The sequence below is a fragment of the Chenopodium album genome, chromosome 9 (genome assembly GCF_948465745.1).
Source record: "Chenopodium album chromosome 9, dcCheAlbu1.1, whole genome shotgun sequence".
Lineage (NCBI taxonomy): Eukaryota > Viridiplantae > Streptophyta > Magnoliopsida > Caryophyllales > Amaranthaceae > Chenopodium > Chenopodium album.
The window spans coordinates 10,541,630-10,555,133 of NC_137842.1; the positions used below are offsets into that span (position 1 = coordinate 10,541,630).

General features: G+C 42.2%; 40 non-coding genes and 1 pseudogene across 40 annotated transcripts; all 41 read left to right on the forward strand.

Moving 5' to 3' along the window:
• Positions 1-110: 110 nt before the first annotated feature.
• On the forward strand, positions 111-229 carry LOC145561625 (5S ribosomal RNA). The gene has a single exon (XR_014094162.1). It is a non-coding gene; the product is annotated as a 5S ribosomal RNA (ribosomal RNA).
• Positions 230-428: 199 nt separating this feature from the next.
• Positions 429-547, forward strand: LOC145560771 (5S ribosomal RNA). The gene has a single exon (XR_014093384.1). It is a non-coding gene; the product is annotated as a 5S ribosomal RNA (ribosomal RNA).
• A 199-nt stretch (positions 548-746) lies between these two features.
• LOC145560816 (5S ribosomal RNA) lies at positions 747-865 on the forward strand. Its single transcript, XR_014093428.1, has one exon. It is a non-coding gene; the product is annotated as a 5S ribosomal RNA (ribosomal RNA).
• A 199-nt stretch (positions 866-1,064) lies between these two features.
• On the forward strand, positions 1,065-1,183 carry LOC145560803 (5S ribosomal RNA). Its single transcript, XR_014093415.1, has one exon. It is a non-coding gene; the product is annotated as a 5S ribosomal RNA (ribosomal RNA).
• A 199-nt stretch (positions 1,184-1,382) lies between these two features.
• LOC145560753 (5S ribosomal RNA) lies at positions 1,383-1,501 on the forward strand. Its single transcript, XR_014093367.1, has one exon. It is a non-coding gene; the product is annotated as a 5S ribosomal RNA (ribosomal RNA).
• Positions 1,502-1,699: 198 nt separating this feature from the next.
• Positions 1,700-1,829, forward strand: LOC145560735 (5S ribosomal RNA; annotated as a pseudogene).
• A 199-nt stretch (positions 1,830-2,028) lies between these two features.
• On the forward strand, positions 2,029-2,147 carry LOC145560834 (5S ribosomal RNA). The gene has a single exon (XR_014093443.1). It is a non-coding gene; the product is annotated as a 5S ribosomal RNA (ribosomal RNA).
• A 199-nt stretch (positions 2,148-2,346) lies between these two features.
• Positions 2,347-2,465, forward strand: LOC145561406 (5S ribosomal RNA). Its single transcript, XR_014093952.1, has one exon. It is a non-coding gene; the product is annotated as a 5S ribosomal RNA (ribosomal RNA).
• Positions 2,466-2,663: 198 nt separating this feature from the next.
• On the forward strand, positions 2,664-2,782 carry LOC145560782 (5S ribosomal RNA). Its single transcript, XR_014093394.1, has one exon. It is a non-coding gene; the product is annotated as a 5S ribosomal RNA (ribosomal RNA).
• A 199-nt stretch (positions 2,783-2,981) lies between these two features.
• On the forward strand, positions 2,982-3,100 carry LOC145561620 (5S ribosomal RNA). The gene has a single exon (XR_014094158.1). It is a non-coding gene; the product is annotated as a 5S ribosomal RNA (ribosomal RNA).
• Positions 3,101-3,299: 199 nt separating this feature from the next.
• LOC145561626 (5S ribosomal RNA) lies at positions 3,300-3,418 on the forward strand. Its single transcript, XR_014094163.1, has one exon. It is a non-coding gene; the product is annotated as a 5S ribosomal RNA (ribosomal RNA).
• A 199-nt stretch (positions 3,419-3,617) lies between these two features.
• LOC145560772 (5S ribosomal RNA) lies at positions 3,618-3,736 on the forward strand. Its single transcript, XR_014093385.1, has one exon. It is a non-coding gene; the product is annotated as a 5S ribosomal RNA (ribosomal RNA).
• Positions 3,737-3,935: 199 nt separating this feature from the next.
• On the forward strand, positions 3,936-4,054 carry LOC145560783 (5S ribosomal RNA). The gene has a single exon (XR_014093396.1). It is a non-coding gene; the product is annotated as a 5S ribosomal RNA (ribosomal RNA).
• A 199-nt stretch (positions 4,055-4,253) lies between these two features.
• Positions 4,254-4,372, forward strand: LOC145561629 (5S ribosomal RNA). Its single transcript, XR_014094166.1, has one exon. It is a non-coding gene; the product is annotated as a 5S ribosomal RNA (ribosomal RNA).
• Positions 4,373-4,571: 199 nt separating this feature from the next.
• Positions 4,572-4,690, forward strand: LOC145560739 (5S ribosomal RNA). The gene has a single exon (XR_014093355.1). It is a non-coding gene; the product is annotated as a 5S ribosomal RNA (ribosomal RNA).
• A 199-nt stretch (positions 4,691-4,889) lies between these two features.
• On the forward strand, positions 4,890-5,008 carry LOC145560830 (5S ribosomal RNA). Its single transcript, XR_014093439.1, has one exon. It is a non-coding gene; the product is annotated as a 5S ribosomal RNA (ribosomal RNA).
• A 199-nt stretch (positions 5,009-5,207) lies between these two features.
• Positions 5,208-5,326, forward strand: LOC145561439 (5S ribosomal RNA). The gene has a single exon (XR_014093984.1). It is a non-coding gene; the product is annotated as a 5S ribosomal RNA (ribosomal RNA).
• A 199-nt stretch (positions 5,327-5,525) lies between these two features.
• On the forward strand, positions 5,526-5,644 carry LOC145561637 (5S ribosomal RNA). The gene has a single exon (XR_014094174.1). It is a non-coding gene; the product is annotated as a 5S ribosomal RNA (ribosomal RNA).
• A 199-nt stretch (positions 5,645-5,843) lies between these two features.
• Positions 5,844-5,962, forward strand: LOC145560716 (5S ribosomal RNA). The gene has a single exon (XR_014093338.1). It is a non-coding gene; the product is annotated as a 5S ribosomal RNA (ribosomal RNA).
• A 199-nt stretch (positions 5,963-6,161) lies between these two features.
• Positions 6,162-6,280, forward strand: LOC145560818 (5S ribosomal RNA). The gene has a single exon (XR_014093430.1). It is a non-coding gene; the product is annotated as a 5S ribosomal RNA (ribosomal RNA).
• Positions 6,281-6,601: 321 nt separating this feature from the next.
• Positions 6,602-6,720, forward strand: LOC145560674 (5S ribosomal RNA). The gene has a single exon (XR_014093295.1). It is a non-coding gene; the product is annotated as a 5S ribosomal RNA (ribosomal RNA).
• Positions 6,721-6,919: 199 nt separating this feature from the next.
• Positions 6,920-7,038, forward strand: LOC145560748 (5S ribosomal RNA). The gene has a single exon (XR_014093363.1). It is a non-coding gene; the product is annotated as a 5S ribosomal RNA (ribosomal RNA).
• A 199-nt stretch (positions 7,039-7,237) lies between these two features.
• LOC145561651 (5S ribosomal RNA) lies at positions 7,238-7,356 on the forward strand. Its single transcript, XR_014094187.1, has one exon. It is a non-coding gene; the product is annotated as a 5S ribosomal RNA (ribosomal RNA).
• A 199-nt stretch (positions 7,357-7,555) lies between these two features.
• Positions 7,556-7,674, forward strand: LOC145561678 (5S ribosomal RNA). The gene has a single exon (XR_014094213.1). It is a non-coding gene; the product is annotated as a 5S ribosomal RNA (ribosomal RNA).
• Positions 7,675-7,873: 199 nt separating this feature from the next.
• Positions 7,874-7,992, forward strand: LOC145561396 (5S ribosomal RNA). Its single transcript, XR_014093942.1, has one exon. It is a non-coding gene; the product is annotated as a 5S ribosomal RNA (ribosomal RNA).
• A 199-nt stretch (positions 7,993-8,191) lies between these two features.
• LOC145560714 (5S ribosomal RNA) lies at positions 8,192-8,310 on the forward strand. Its single transcript, XR_014093336.1, has one exon. It is a non-coding gene; the product is annotated as a 5S ribosomal RNA (ribosomal RNA).
• Positions 8,311-8,509: 199 nt separating this feature from the next.
• On the forward strand, positions 8,510-8,628 carry LOC145561373 (5S ribosomal RNA). The gene has a single exon (XR_014093920.1). It is a non-coding gene; the product is annotated as a 5S ribosomal RNA (ribosomal RNA).
• Positions 8,629-8,826: 198 nt separating this feature from the next.
• LOC145561425 (5S ribosomal RNA) lies at positions 8,827-8,945 on the forward strand. The gene has a single exon (XR_014093971.1). It is a non-coding gene; the product is annotated as a 5S ribosomal RNA (ribosomal RNA).
• A 198-nt stretch (positions 8,946-9,143) lies between these two features.
• LOC145561652 (5S ribosomal RNA) lies at positions 9,144-9,262 on the forward strand. The gene has a single exon (XR_014094188.1). It is a non-coding gene; the product is annotated as a 5S ribosomal RNA (ribosomal RNA).
• Positions 9,263-9,748: 486 nt separating this feature from the next.
• Positions 9,749-9,867, forward strand: LOC145560744 (5S ribosomal RNA). Its single transcript, XR_014093359.1, has one exon. It is a non-coding gene; the product is annotated as a 5S ribosomal RNA (ribosomal RNA).
• A 199-nt stretch (positions 9,868-10,066) lies between these two features.
• On the forward strand, positions 10,067-10,185 carry LOC145560551 (5S ribosomal RNA). Its single transcript, XR_014093176.1, has one exon. It is a non-coding gene; the product is annotated as a 5S ribosomal RNA (ribosomal RNA).
• Positions 10,186-10,384: 199 nt separating this feature from the next.
• LOC145560688 (5S ribosomal RNA) lies at positions 10,385-10,503 on the forward strand. Its single transcript, XR_014093312.1, has one exon. It is a non-coding gene; the product is annotated as a 5S ribosomal RNA (ribosomal RNA).
• A 199-nt stretch (positions 10,504-10,702) lies between these two features.
• Positions 10,703-10,821, forward strand: LOC145561653 (5S ribosomal RNA). Its single transcript, XR_014094189.1, has one exon. It is a non-coding gene; the product is annotated as a 5S ribosomal RNA (ribosomal RNA).
• Positions 10,822-11,021: 200 nt separating this feature from the next.
• LOC145561374 (5S ribosomal RNA) lies at positions 11,022-11,140 on the forward strand. The gene has a single exon (XR_014093921.1). It is a non-coding gene; the product is annotated as a 5S ribosomal RNA (ribosomal RNA).
• Positions 11,141-11,339: 199 nt separating this feature from the next.
• On the forward strand, positions 11,340-11,458 carry LOC145560661 (5S ribosomal RNA). Its single transcript, XR_014093280.1, has one exon. It is a non-coding gene; the product is annotated as a 5S ribosomal RNA (ribosomal RNA).
• Positions 11,459-11,657: 199 nt separating this feature from the next.
• LOC145561654 (5S ribosomal RNA) lies at positions 11,658-11,776 on the forward strand. Its single transcript, XR_014094190.1, has one exon. It is a non-coding gene; the product is annotated as a 5S ribosomal RNA (ribosomal RNA).
• A 199-nt stretch (positions 11,777-11,975) lies between these two features.
• LOC145560675 (5S ribosomal RNA) lies at positions 11,976-12,094 on the forward strand. Its single transcript, XR_014093296.1, has one exon. It is a non-coding gene; the product is annotated as a 5S ribosomal RNA (ribosomal RNA).
• A 200-nt stretch (positions 12,095-12,294) lies between these two features.
• On the forward strand, positions 12,295-12,413 carry LOC145561375 (5S ribosomal RNA). The gene has a single exon (XR_014093922.1). It is a non-coding gene; the product is annotated as a 5S ribosomal RNA (ribosomal RNA).
• A 199-nt stretch (positions 12,414-12,612) lies between these two features.
• On the forward strand, positions 12,613-12,731 carry LOC145560662 (5S ribosomal RNA). The gene has a single exon (XR_014093281.1). It is a non-coding gene; the product is annotated as a 5S ribosomal RNA (ribosomal RNA).
• A 199-nt stretch (positions 12,732-12,930) lies between these two features.
• LOC145561655 (5S ribosomal RNA) lies at positions 12,931-13,049 on the forward strand. The gene has a single exon (XR_014094191.1). It is a non-coding gene; the product is annotated as a 5S ribosomal RNA (ribosomal RNA).
• Positions 13,050-13,248: 199 nt separating this feature from the next.
• Positions 13,249-13,367, forward strand: LOC145560547 (5S ribosomal RNA). The gene has a single exon (XR_014093172.1). It is a non-coding gene; the product is annotated as a 5S ribosomal RNA (ribosomal RNA).
• Positions 13,368-13,504: the final 137 nt, after the last annotated feature.

Sequence of the window (13,504 nt, forward strand, 5' to 3'; positions counted from 1 at the left end):
ATTTGAAAAAAAAAATGTTTAATTCGGACGATCGGGCACAAAGTTACGGCATTTCGAAGGAAATTAGGGGCTGGAAAGGGTATAAATACAAAATAGCGCAATAAGTAAATTGTTGCGATCATACCAGCACTAATGCACCGGATCCCATCAGAACTCCGTAGTTAAGCGTGCTTGGGCGAGAGTAGTACTAGGATGGGTGACCTCCTGGGAAGTCCTCGTGTTGCACCCCTTTTTTGCCGAATTCGTAATTTTTATTTGTGTTCGGTTATTTTGAGATAGGAAATGGTTTGGGACGCGTAGATCTCGAAAAAATAACCAATTTGAAAAAAAAAATGTTTAATTCGGACGATCGGGCACAAAGTTACGGCATTTCGAAGGAAATCAGGGGCTGGAAAGGCTATAAATACAAAATAGCGTAATAAGTAAATGGGTGCGATCATACCAGCACTAATGCACCGGATCCCATCAGAACTCCGCAGTTAAGCGTGCTTGGGCGACAGTAGTACTAGGATGGGTGACCTCCTGGGAAGTCCTCCTGTTGCACCCATTTTTTGCCGAATTCGTAACTTTTATTTGTTTTCGGTTATTTTGAGATGGGAAATGGTTTGGGACGCGTCGATCTGGAAAAAATAACCAATTTGAAAAAAAAAATGTTTAATTCGGACGAACGGGCTCAAAGTTACGTTATTTCGAAGGAAATCAGGGGCTGGAAAGGGTATAAATACAAAATAGCGCAATAAGTAAATGGGTGCGATCATACAAGCAATAATGCACCGAATCCCATCAGAACTCCGTAGTTAAGCGTGTTTGGGCGAGAGTAGTACTAGGATGGGTGACCTCCTGGGAAGTCCTCGTGTTGCACCCCTTTTTTGCCGAATTCGTAATTTTTATTTGTGTTCGGTTATTTTGAGATAGGAAATGGTTTGGGATGCGTAGATCTCGAAAAAATAACCAATTTGAAAAAAAAAATGTTTAATTCGGACGATCGGGCACAAAGTTACGGCATTTCGAAGGAAATCAGGGGCTGGAAAGGGTATAAATACAAAATAGCGCAATAAGTAAATGGGTGCGATCATACAAGCAATAATGCACCGAATCCCATCAGAACTCCGTAGTTAAGCGTGCTTGGGCGAGAGTAGTACTAGGATGGGTGACCTCTTGGGAAGTCCTCGTGTTGCACCCCTTTTTTGCCGAATTCGTAATTTTTATTTGTTTTGGGTTATTTTGAGATGGGAAATAGTTTGGGACGCGTAGATCTCGAAAAAATAACCAATTTGAAAAAAAAAATGTTTAATTCGGACGATCGGGCACAAAGTTACGGCATTTCGAAGGAAATCAGGGGCTGGAAAGGGTATAAATACAAAATAGCGCAATAAGTAAATGGTTGCGATCATACCAGCACTAATGCACCGGATCCCATCAGTACTCCGTAATTAAGCGTGCTTGGGCGAGAGTAGTACTAGGATGGGTGACCTCCTGGGAAGTCCTCGTGTTGCACCTCTTTTTTGCCGAATTCGTAATTTTTATTTGTGTTCGGTTATTTTGAGATAGGAAATGGTTTGGGACGCGTAGATCTCGAAAAAATAACCAATTTGAAAAAAAAATGTTTAATTCGGACGATCGGGCACAAAGTTACGGCATTTCGAAGGAAATCAGGGGCTGGAAAGGCTATAAATACAAAATAGCGCAATAACTAAATGGGTGCGATCATACCAGCATGGCACCAGCACTAATGCACCGGATCCCATCAGAACTCCGCAGTTAAGCGTGCTTGGGCGAGAGTAGTACTAGGATGGGTGACCTCCTGGGAAGTCCTCGTGTTGCACCCCTTTTTTGCCGAATTCGTAATTTTTATTTGTTTTCGGTTATTTTGAGATGGGAAATGGTTTGGGACGCGTAGATCTCGAAAAAATAACCAATTTGAAAAAAAAAATGTTTAATTCGGACGATCGGGCACAAAGTTACGGCATTTCGAAAGAAATCAGGGGCTGGAAAGGGTATAAATACAAAATAGCGCAATAAGTAAATGGGTGCGATCATACAAGCAATAATGCACCGAATCCCATCAAAACTCCGCAGTTAAGCGTGCTTGGGCGAGAGTAGTACAAGGATGGGTGACCTCCTGGGAAGTCCTCGTGTTGCACCCCTTTTTTGCCGAATTCGTAATTTTTATTTGTTTTCGGTTATTTTGAGATGGGAAATGGTTTGGGACGCGTAGATCTCGAAAAAATAACCAATTTGAAAAAAAAAATGTTTAATTCGGACGATCGGGCACAAAGTTACGGCATTTCAAAGGAAATCAGGGGCTGGAAAGAGTATAAATACAATATAGCGCAATAAGTAAATGGGTGCGATCATACCAGCACTAATGCACCAGATCCCATCAGAACTCCGCAGTTAAGCGTGCTTGGGCGAGAGTAGTACTAGGATGGGTGACCTCCTGGGAAGTCCTCGTGTTGCACCCCTTTTTGCCGAATTCGTAATTTTGATTTGTTTTCGGTTATTTTGAGATGAGAAATGGTTTGGGATGCGTAGATCTCGAAAAAATAACCAATTTGAAAAAAAAAATGTTTAATTCGGACGATCGGGCACAAAGTTACGGCATTTCGAAGGAAATCAGGGGCTGGAAAGGGTATAAATACAAAATAGCGCACTAAGTAAATGGGTGCGATCATACAAGCAATAATGCACCGAATCCCATCAGAACTCCGTAGTTAAGCGTGCTTGGGCGAGAGTAGTACTAGGATGGGTGACCTCCTGGGAAGTCCTCGTGTTGCACCCCTTTTTTGCCGAATTCGTAATTTTTATTTGTTTTCGGTTATTTTGAGATGGGAAATGGTTTGGGACGCGTAGATCTCGAAAAAATAACCAATTTGAAAAAAAAAATGTTTAATTCGGACGATCGGGTACAAAGTTACGGCATTTCGAAGGAAATCAGGGGCTGGAAAGAGTATAAATACAATATAGCGCAATAAGTAAATGAGTGCGATCATACCAGCACTAATGCACCGGATCCCATCAGAACTCCGCAGTTAAGCGTGTTTGGGCGAGAGTAGTACTAGGATGGGTGACCTCCTGGGAAGTCCTCGTGTTGCACCCCTTTTTTGCCGAATTCGTAATTTTTATTTGTTTTCGGTTATTTTGAGATGGGAAATGGTTTGGGACGCGTAGATCTCGAAAAAATAACCAATTTGAAAAAAAAAATGTTTAATTCGGACGATCGGGCACAAAGTTACGGCATTTCGAAGGAAATCAGGGGCTGGAAAGGGTATAAATACAAAATAGCGCAATAAGTAAATTGTTGCGATCATACCAGCACTAATGCACCGGATCCCATCAGAACTCCGTAGTTAAGCGTGCTTGGGCGAGAGTAGTACTAGGATGGGTGACCTCCTGGGAAGTCCTCGTGTTGCACCCCTTTTTTGCCGAATTCGTAATTTTTATTTGTGTTCTGTTATTTTGAGATAGGAAATGGTTTGGGACGCGTAGATCTCGAAAAAATAACCAATTTGAAAAAAAAAATGTTTAATTCGGACGATCGGGCACAAAGTTACGGCATTTCGAAGGAAATCAGGGGCTGGAAAGAGTATAAATACAAAATAGCGTAATAAGTAAATGGGTGCGATCATACCAGCACTAATGCACCGGATCCCATCAGAACTCCGCAGTTAAGCGTGCTTGGGCGACAGTAGTACTAGGATGGGTGACCTCCTGGGAAGTCCTCCTGTTGCACCCATTTTTTGCCGAATTCGTAACTTTTATTTGTTTTCGGTTATTTTGAGATGGGAAATGGTTTGGGACGCGTCGATCTGGAAAAAATAACCAATTTGAAAAAAAAAATGTTTAATTCGGACGAACGGGCTCAAAGTTACGTTATTTCGAAGGAAATCAGGGGCTGGAAAGGGTATAAATACAAAATAGCGCAATAAGTAAATGGGTGCGATCATACAAGCAATAATGCACCGAATCCCATCAGAACTCCGTAGTTAAGCGTGCTTGGGCGAGAGTAGTACTAGGATGGGTGACCTCCTGGGAAGTCCTCGTGTTGCACCCCTTTTTTGCCGAATTCGTAATTTTTATTTGTTTTCGGTTATTTTGAGATGGGAAATGGTTTGGGACGCGTAGATCTCGAAAAAATAACCAATTTGAAAAAGAAAATGTTTAATTCGGACGATCGGGCACAAAGTTACGGCATTTCGAAGGAAATCAGGGGCTGGAAAGAGTATAAATACAATATAACGCAATAAGTAAATAGGTGCGATCATACCAGCACTAATGCACCGGATCCCATCAGAACTCCGCAGTTAAGCGTGTTTGGGCGAGAGTAGTACTAGGATGGGTGACCTCCTGGGAAGTCCTCGTGTTGCACCCCTTTTTTGCCGAATTCGTAATTTTTATTTGTGTTCGGTTATTTTGAGATAGGAAATGGTTTGGGACGCGTAGATCTCGAAAAAATAACCAATTTGAAAAAAAAAATGTTTAATTCGGACGATCGGGCACAAAGTTACGGCATTTCGAAGGAAATCAGGGGCTGGAAAGGCTATAAATACAAAATAGCGCAATAAGTAAATGGGTGCGATCATACCAGCACTAATGCACCGGATCCCATCAGAACTCCGCAGTTAAGCGTGCTTGGGCGAGAGTAGTACTAGGATGGGTGACTTCCTAGGAAGTCCTCCTGTTGCACCCCTTTTTTGCCGAATTCGTAACTTTTATTTGTTTTCGGTTATTTTGAGATGGGAAATGGTTTGGGACGCGTAGATCTTGAAAAAATAACCAATTTGAAAAAAAAAATGTTTAATTCGGACGAACGGGCTCAAAGTTACGGCATTTCGAAGGAAATCAGGGGCTGGAAAGGGTATAAATACAAAATAGCGCAATAAGTAAATGGGTGCGATCATACAAGCAATAATGCATCGAATCCCATCAGAACTCCGTAGTTAAGCGTGCTTGGACGAGAGTAGTACTAGGATGGGTGACCTTTTGGGAAGTCCTCGTGTTGCACCCCTGTTTTGCCGAATTCGTAATTTTTATTTGTTTTCGGTTATTTTGAGATGGGAAATGGTTTGGGACGCGTAGATCTCGAAAAAATAACCAATTTGAAAAAAAAAATGTTTAATTCGGACGATCGGGCACAAAGTTACGGCATTTCGAAGGAAATCAGGGGCTGGAAAGAGTATAAATACAATATAGCGCAATAAGTAAATGGGTGCGATCATACCAGCACTAATGCACCGGATCCCATCAGAACTCCGCAGTTAAGCGTGTTTGGGCGAGAGTAGTACTAGGATGGGTAACCTCCTGGGAAGTCCTCGTGTTGCACCCCTTTTTTGCCGAATTCGTAACTTTTATTTGTTTTAGGTTATTTTGAGATGGGAAATGGTTTGGGACGCGTAGATCTCGAAAAAATAACCAATTTGAAAAAAAAAATGTTTAATTCGGACGATCGGGCACAAAGTTACGGCATTTCGAAGGAAATCAGGGGCTGGAAAGGGTATAAATACAAAATAGCGCAATAAGTAAATGGTTGCGATCATACCAGCACTAATGCACCGGATCCCATCAGAACTCCGTAGTTAAGCGTGCTTGGGCGAGCGTAGTACTAGGATGGGTGACCTCCTGGGAAGTCCTCGTGTTGCACCCCTTTTTTGCCGAATTCGTAATTTTTATTTGTGTTTGGTTATTTTGAGATAGGAAATGGTTTGGGACGCGTAGATCTCGAAAAAATAACCAATTTGAAAAAAAAAATGTTTAATTCGGACGATCGGGCACAAAGTTACGGCATTTCGAAGGAAATCACGGGCTGGAAAGGCTATAAATACAAAATAGCGCAATAAGTAAATGGGTGCGATCATACCAGCACTAATGCACCGGATCCCATCAGAACTCCGCAATTAAGCGTGCTTGGGCGAGAGTAGTACTAGGATGGGTGACCTCCTGGGAAGTCCTCCTGTTGCACCCCTTTTTTGCCGAATTCGTAACTTTTATTTGTTTTCGGTTATTTTGAGATGAGAAATGGTTTGGGATGCGTAGATCTCGAAAAAATAACCAATTTGAAAAAAAAAATGTTTAATTCGGACGATCGGGCACAAAGTTACGGCATTTCGAAGGAAATCAGGGGCTGGAAAGGGTATAAATACAAAACAGCGCAATAAGTAAATGGGGGCGATCATACAAGCAATAATGCACCGAATCCCATCAGAACTCCGTAGTTAAGCGTGCTTGGGCGAGAGTAGTACTAGGATGGGTGACCTCCTGGGAAGTCCTCGTGTTGCACCCCTTTTTTGCCGTATTCGTAATTTTTATTTGTTTTCGGTTATTTTGAGATGGGAAATGGTTTGGGACGCGTAGATCTCGAAAAAATAACCAATTTGAAAAAAAAAATGTTTAATTCGGACGATCGGGCACAAAGTTACGGCATTTCGAAGGAAATCAGGGGCTGGAAAGAGTATAAATACAATATAGCGCAATAAGTAAATGGGTGCGATCATACCAGCACTAATGCACCGGATCCCATCAGAACTCCGCAGTGAAGCGTGCTTGGGCGAGAGTAGTACTAGGATGGGAAGGGTATAAATACAAAATAGCGCAATAAGTAAATGGGTGCGATCATACCAGCACTAATGCACCGGATCCCATCAGAACTCCGCAGTTAAGCGTGTTTGGGCGAGAGTAGTACTAGGATGGGTGACCTCCTGGGAAGTCCTCCTGTTGCACCCCTTTTTTGCCGAATTCGTAATTTTTATTTGTTTTCGGTTATTTTGAGATGGAAAATGGTTTGGGACGCGTAGATCTCGAAAAAATAACCAATTTGAAAAAAAAAATGTTTAATTCGGACGATCGGGCACAAAGTTACGGCATTTCGAAGGAAATCAGGGGCTGGAAAGGGTATAAATACAAAATAGCGCAATAAGTAAATGGTTGCGATCATACCAGCACTAATGCACCGGATCCCATCAGAACTCCGTAGTTAAGCGTGCTTGGGCGAGAGTAGTACTAGGATGGGTGAACTCCTGGGAAGTCCTCGTGTTACACCCCTTTTTTGCCGAATTCGTAATTTTTATTTGTGTTCGGTTATTTTGAGATAAGAAATGGTTTGGGACGCGTAGATCTCGAAAAAATAACCAATTTGAAAAAAAAAATGTTTAATTCGGACGATCGGGCACAAAGTTACGGCATTTCGAAGGAAATCAGAGGCTGGAAAGGCTATAAATACAAAATAGCGCATTAAGTAAATGGGTGCGATCATACCAGCACTAATGCACCGGATCCCATCAGAACTCCGCAGTTAAGCGTGCTTGGGCGAGAGTAGTACTAGGATGGGTGACCTCCTGGGAAGTCCTCCTGTTGCACCCCTTTTTTGCCGAATTCGTAACTTTTATTTGTTATCGGTTATTTTGAGATGGGAAATGGTTTGGAACGCGTAGATCTTGAAAAAATAACCAATTTGAAAAAAAAAATGTTTAATTCGGACGATCGGGCACAAAGTTACAGCATTTCGAAGGAAATCAGGGGCTGGAAAGAGTATAAATACAATATAGCGCAATATGTAAATGGGTGCGATCATACCAGCACTAATGCACCGGATCCCATCAGAACTCCGCAATTAAGCGTGTTTGGGCGAGAGTAGTACTAGGATGGGTGACCTCCTGGGAAGTCCTCGTGTTGCACCCCTTTTTTGCCGAATTCGTAATTTTTATTTGTTTTCGGTTATTTTGAGATGGGAAATGGTTTGGGACGCGTAGATCTCGAAAAAATAACCAATTTGAAAAAAAAAATGTTTAATTCGGACGATCGGGCACAAAGTTACGGCATTTCGAAGGAAATCAGGGGATGGAAAGGGTATAAATACAAAATAGCGCAATAAGTAAATGGTTGCGATCATACCAGCACTAATGCACCGGATCCCATCAGAACTCCGTAGTTAAGCGTGCTTGGGCGAGAGTAGTACTAGGATGGGTGACCTCCTGGGAAGTCCTCGTGTTGCACCCCTTTTTTGCCGAATTCGTAATTTTTATTTGTGTTCGGTTATTTTGAGATAGGAAATGGTTTGGGACGCGTAGATCTCGAAAAAATAACCAATTTGAAAAAAAAAATGTTTAATTCGGACGATCGGGCACAAAGTTACGGCATTTCGAAGGAAATCAGAGGCTGGAAAGGCTATAAATACAAAATAACGCAATAAGTAAATGGGTGCGATCATACCAGCACTAATGCACCGGATCCCATCAGAACTCCGCAGTTAAGCGTGCTTGGGCGAGAGTAGTACTAGGATGGGTGACCTCCTGGGAAGTACTCCTTTTGCACCCCTTTTTTGCCGAATTCGTAACTTTTATTTGTTTTCGGTTATTATGAGATGGGAAATGGTTTGGGACGCGTAGATCTTGAAAAAATAACCAATTTGAAAAAAAAAATGTTTAATTCGGACGATCGGGCACAAAGTTACGGCATTTCGAAGGAAATCAGGGGCTGGAAAGAGTATAAATACAATATAGCGCAATATGTAAATGGGTGCGATCATACCAGCACTAATGCACCGGATCCCATCAGAACTCCGCAGTTAAGCGTGTTTGGGCGAGAGTAGTACTAGGATGGGTGACCTCCTGGGAAGTCCTCGTGTTGCACCCCTTTTTTGCCGAATTCGTAATTTTTATTTGTTTTGGGTTATTTTGAGATGGGAAATGGTTTGGGACGCGTAGATCTCGAAAAAATAACCAATTTGAAAAAAAAATGTTTAATTCGGACGATCGGGCACAAAGTTACGGCATTTCGAAGGAAATCAGGGGCTGGAAAGGGTATAAATACAAAATAGCGCAATAAGTAAATGGTTGCGATCATACCAGCACTAATGCACCGGATCCCATCAGAACTCCGGAGTTAAGCGTGCTTGGGCGAGAGTAGTACTAGGATGGGTGACCTCCTGGGAAGTCCTCGTGTTGCACCCCTTTTTTGCCGAATTCGTAATTTTTATTTGTGTTCGGTTATTTTGAGATAGGAAATGGTTTGGGACGCGTAGATCTCGAAAAAATAACCAATTTGAAAAAAAAATGTTTAATTCGGACGATCGGGCAAAAAGTTACGGCATTTCGAAGGAAATCAGGGGCTGGAAAGGCTATAAATACAAAATAGCGCAATAAGTAAATGGGTGCGATCATACCAGCACTAATGCACCGGATCCCATCAGAACTCCGCAGTTAAGCGTGCTTGGGCGAGAGTAGTACTAGGATGGGTGACCTCCTGGGAAGTCCTCCTGTTGCACCCCTTTTTTGCCGAATTCGTAACTTTTATTTGTTTTCGGTTATTTTGAGATGAGAAATGGTTTGGGAAGCGTAGATCTCGAAAAAATAACCAATTTGAAAAAAAAAATGTTTAATTCAGACGATCGGGCACAAAGTTACGGCATTTCGAAGGAAATCAGGTGCTGGAAAGGGTATAAATACAAAATAGCGCAATAAGTAAATGGGTGCGATCATACAAGCAATAATGCACCGAATCCCATCAGAACTCCGCAGTTAAGCGTGCTTGGGCGGAAGTCCTCGTGTTGCACCCCTTTTTTGCCGAATTCGTAATTTTTATTTGTTTTCGGTTATTTTGAGATGGGAAATGGTTTGGGACGCGTAGATCTCGAAAAAATAACCAATTTAAAAAAAAAATGTTTAATTCGGACGATCGGGCACAAAGTTACGGCATTTCGAAGGAAATCAGAGGCTGGAAAGGCTATAAATGCAAAATAGCGCAATAAGTAAATGGGTGCGATCATACCAGCACTAATGCACCGGATCCCATCAGAACTCCGCAGTTAAGCGTGTTTGGGCGAGAGTAGTACTAGGATGGGTGACCTCCTTGGAAGTCCTCCTGTTGCACCCCTTTTTTGCCGAATTCGTAATTTTTATTTGTTTTCGGTTATTTTGAGATGGGAAATGGTTTGGGACGCGTAGATCTCGAAAAAATAACCAATTTGAAAAAAAAAATGTTTAATTCGGACGATCGGACACAAAGTTACGGCATTTCGAAGGAAATCAGGGGCTGGAAAGGGTATAAATACCAAATAGCGCAATAATTAAATGGGTGAGATCATACCAGCACTAATGCACCGGATTCCATCAGAACTCCGCAGTTAAGCGTGCTTGGGCGAGAGTAGTACTAGGATGGGTGACCTCCTGGGAAGTCCTCGTGTTGCACCCCTTTTTTGCCGAATTCGTAATTTTTATTTGTTTTCGGTTATTTTGAGATGGGAAATGGTTTGGGACGCGTAGATCTCGAAAAAATAACCAATTTGAAAAAAAAAATGTTTAATTCGGACGATCGGACACAAAGTTACGGCATTTCGAAGGAAATCAGGGGCTGGAAAGGGTATAAATACCAAATAGCGCAATAATTAAATGGGTGAGATCATACCAGCACTAATGCACCGGATCCCATCAGAACTCCGCAGTTAAGCTTGCTTGGGCGAGAGTAGTACTAGGATGGGTGACCTCCTGGGAAGTCCTCGTGTTGCACCCCTTTTTTGCCGAATTCGTAATTTTTATTTGTGTTCGGTTATTTTGAGATAGGAAATGGTTTGGGACGCGTAGATCTCGAAAAAATAACCAATTTGAAAAAAAAAATGTTTAATTCGGACGATCGGGCACAAAGTTACGGCATTTCGAAGGAAATCAGAGGCTGGAAAGGCTATAAATGCAAAATAGCGCAATAAGTAAATGGGTGCGATCATACCAGCACTAATGCACCGGATCCCATCAGAACTCCGCAGTTAAGCGTGCTTGGGCGAGAGTAGTACTAGGATGGGTGACCTCCTGGGAAGTCCTCCTGTTGCACCCCTTTTTTGCCGAATTCGTAACTTTTATTTGTTTTCGGTTATTTTGAGATGGGAAATGGTTTGGGACGCGTAGATCTCGAAAAAATAACCAATTTGAAAAAAAAAAATGTTTAATTCGGACGATCGGGCACAAAGTTACGGCATTTCGAAGGAAATCAGGGGCTGGAAAGAGTATAAATACAATATAGCGCAATAAGTAAATGGGTGCGATCATACCAGCACTAATGCACCGGATCCCATCAGAACTCCGCAGTTAAGCGTGTTTGGGCGAGAGTAGTACTAGGATGGGTGACCTCCTGGGAAGTCCTCGTGTTGCACCCCTTTTTTGCCAAATTCGTAATTTTTATTTGTTTTGGGTTATTTTGAGATGGGGAATGGTTTGGGACGCGTAGATCTCGAAAAAATAACCAATTTGAAAAAAAAAATGTTTAATTCGGACGATCGGGCACAAAGTTACGGCATTTCGAAGGAAATCAGGGGCTGGAAAGGGTATAAATACAAAATAGCGCAATAAGTAAATGGTTGCGATCATACCAGCACTAATGCACCGGATCCCATCAGAACTCCGTAGTTAAGCGTGCTTGGGCGAGAGTAGTACTAGGATGGGTGAACTCCTGGGAAGTCCTCGTGTTGCACCCCTTTTTTGCCGAATTCGTAATTTTTATTTGTGTTCGGTTATTTTGAGATAGGAAATGGTTTGGGACGCGTAGATCTCGAAAAAATAACCAATTTGAAAAAAAAAATGTTTAATTCGGACGATCGGGCACAAAGTTACGGCATTTCGAAGGAAATCAGAGGCTGGAAAGGCTATAAATACAAAATAGCGCAATAAGTAAATGGGTGCGATCATACCAGCACTAATGCACCGGATCCCATCAGAACTCCGCAGTTAAGCGTGCTTGGGCGAGAGTAGTACTAGGATGGGTGACCTCCTGGGAAGTCCTCCTGTTGCACCCCTTTTTTGCCGAATTCGTAACTTTTATTTGTTTTCGGTTATTTTGAGATGGGAAATGGTTTGGGACGCGTAGATCTTGAAAAAATAACCAATTTGAAAAAAAAAATGTTTAATTCGGACGATCGGGCACAAAGTTACGGCATTTCGAAGGAAATCAGGGGCTGGAAAGAGTATAAATACAATATAGCGCAATAAGTAAATGGGTGCGATCATACCAGCACTAATGCACCGGATCCCATCAGAACTCCGCAGTTAAGCGTGTTTGGGCGAGAGTAGTACTAGGATGGGTGACCTCCTGGGAAGTCCTCCTGTTGCACCCCTTTTTTGCCGAATTCGTAACTTTTATTTGTTTTCGGTTATTTTGAGATGGGAAATGGTTTGGGACGCGTAGATCTCGAAAAAATAACCAATTTGAAAAAAAAAAATGTTTAATTCGGACGATCGGGCACAAAGTTACGGCATTTCGAAGGAAATCAGGGGCTGGAAAGAGTATAAATACAATATAGCGCAATAAGTAAATGGGTGCGATCATACCAGCACTAATGCACCGGATCCCATCAGAACTCCGCAGTTAAGCGTGTTTGGGCGAGAGTAGTACTAGGATGGGTGACCTCCTGGGAAGTCCTCGTGTTGCACCCCTTTTTTGCCAAATTCGTAATTTTTATTTGTTTTGGGTTATTTTGAGATGGGGAATGGTTTGGGACGCGTAGATCTCGAAAAAATAACCAATTTGAAAAAAAAAATGTTTAATTCGGACGATCGGGCACAAAGTTACGGCATTTCGAAGGAAATCAGGGGCTGGAAAGGGTATAAATACAAAATAGCGCAATAAGTAAATGGTTGCGATCATACCAGCACTAATGCACCGGATCCCATCAGAACTCCGTAGTTAAGCGTGCTTGGGCGAGAGTAGTACTAGGATGGGTGAACTCCTGGGAAGTCCTCGTGTTGCACCCCTTTTTTGCCGAATTCGTAATTTTTATTTGTGTTCGGTTATTTTGAGATAGGAAATGGTTTGGGACGCGTAGATCTCGAAAAAATAACCAATTTGAAAAAAAAAATGTTTAATTCGGACGATCGGGCACAAAGTTACGGCATTTCGAAGGAAATCAGAGGCTGGAAAGGCTATAAATACAAAATAGCGCAATAAGTAAATGGGTGCGATCATACCAGCACTAATGCACCGGATCCCATCAGAACTCCGCAGTTAAGCGTGCTTGGGCGAGAGTAGTACTAGGATGGGTGACCTCCTGGGAAGTCCTCCTGTTGCACCCCTTTTTTGCCGAATTCGTAACTTTTATTTGTTTTCGGTTATTTTGAGATGGGAAATGGTTTGGGACGCGTAGATCTTGAAAAAATAACCAATTTGAAAAAAAAAATGTTTAATTCGGACGATCGGGCACAAAGTTACGGCATTTCGAAGGAAATCAGGGGCTGGAAAGAGTATAAATACAATATAGCGCAATATGTAAATGGGTACGATCATACCAGCACTAATGCACCGGATCCCATCAGAACTCCGCAGTTAAGCGTGTTTGGGCGAGAGTAGTACTAGGATGGGTGACCTCCTGGGAAGTCCTCGTGTTGCACCCCTTTTTTGCCGAATTCGTAATTTTTATTTGTTTTGGGTTATTTTGAGATGGGAAATGGTTTGGGACGCGTAGATCTCGAAAAAATAACCAATTTGAAAAAAAAAATGTTTAATTCGGACGATCGGGCACAAAGTTACG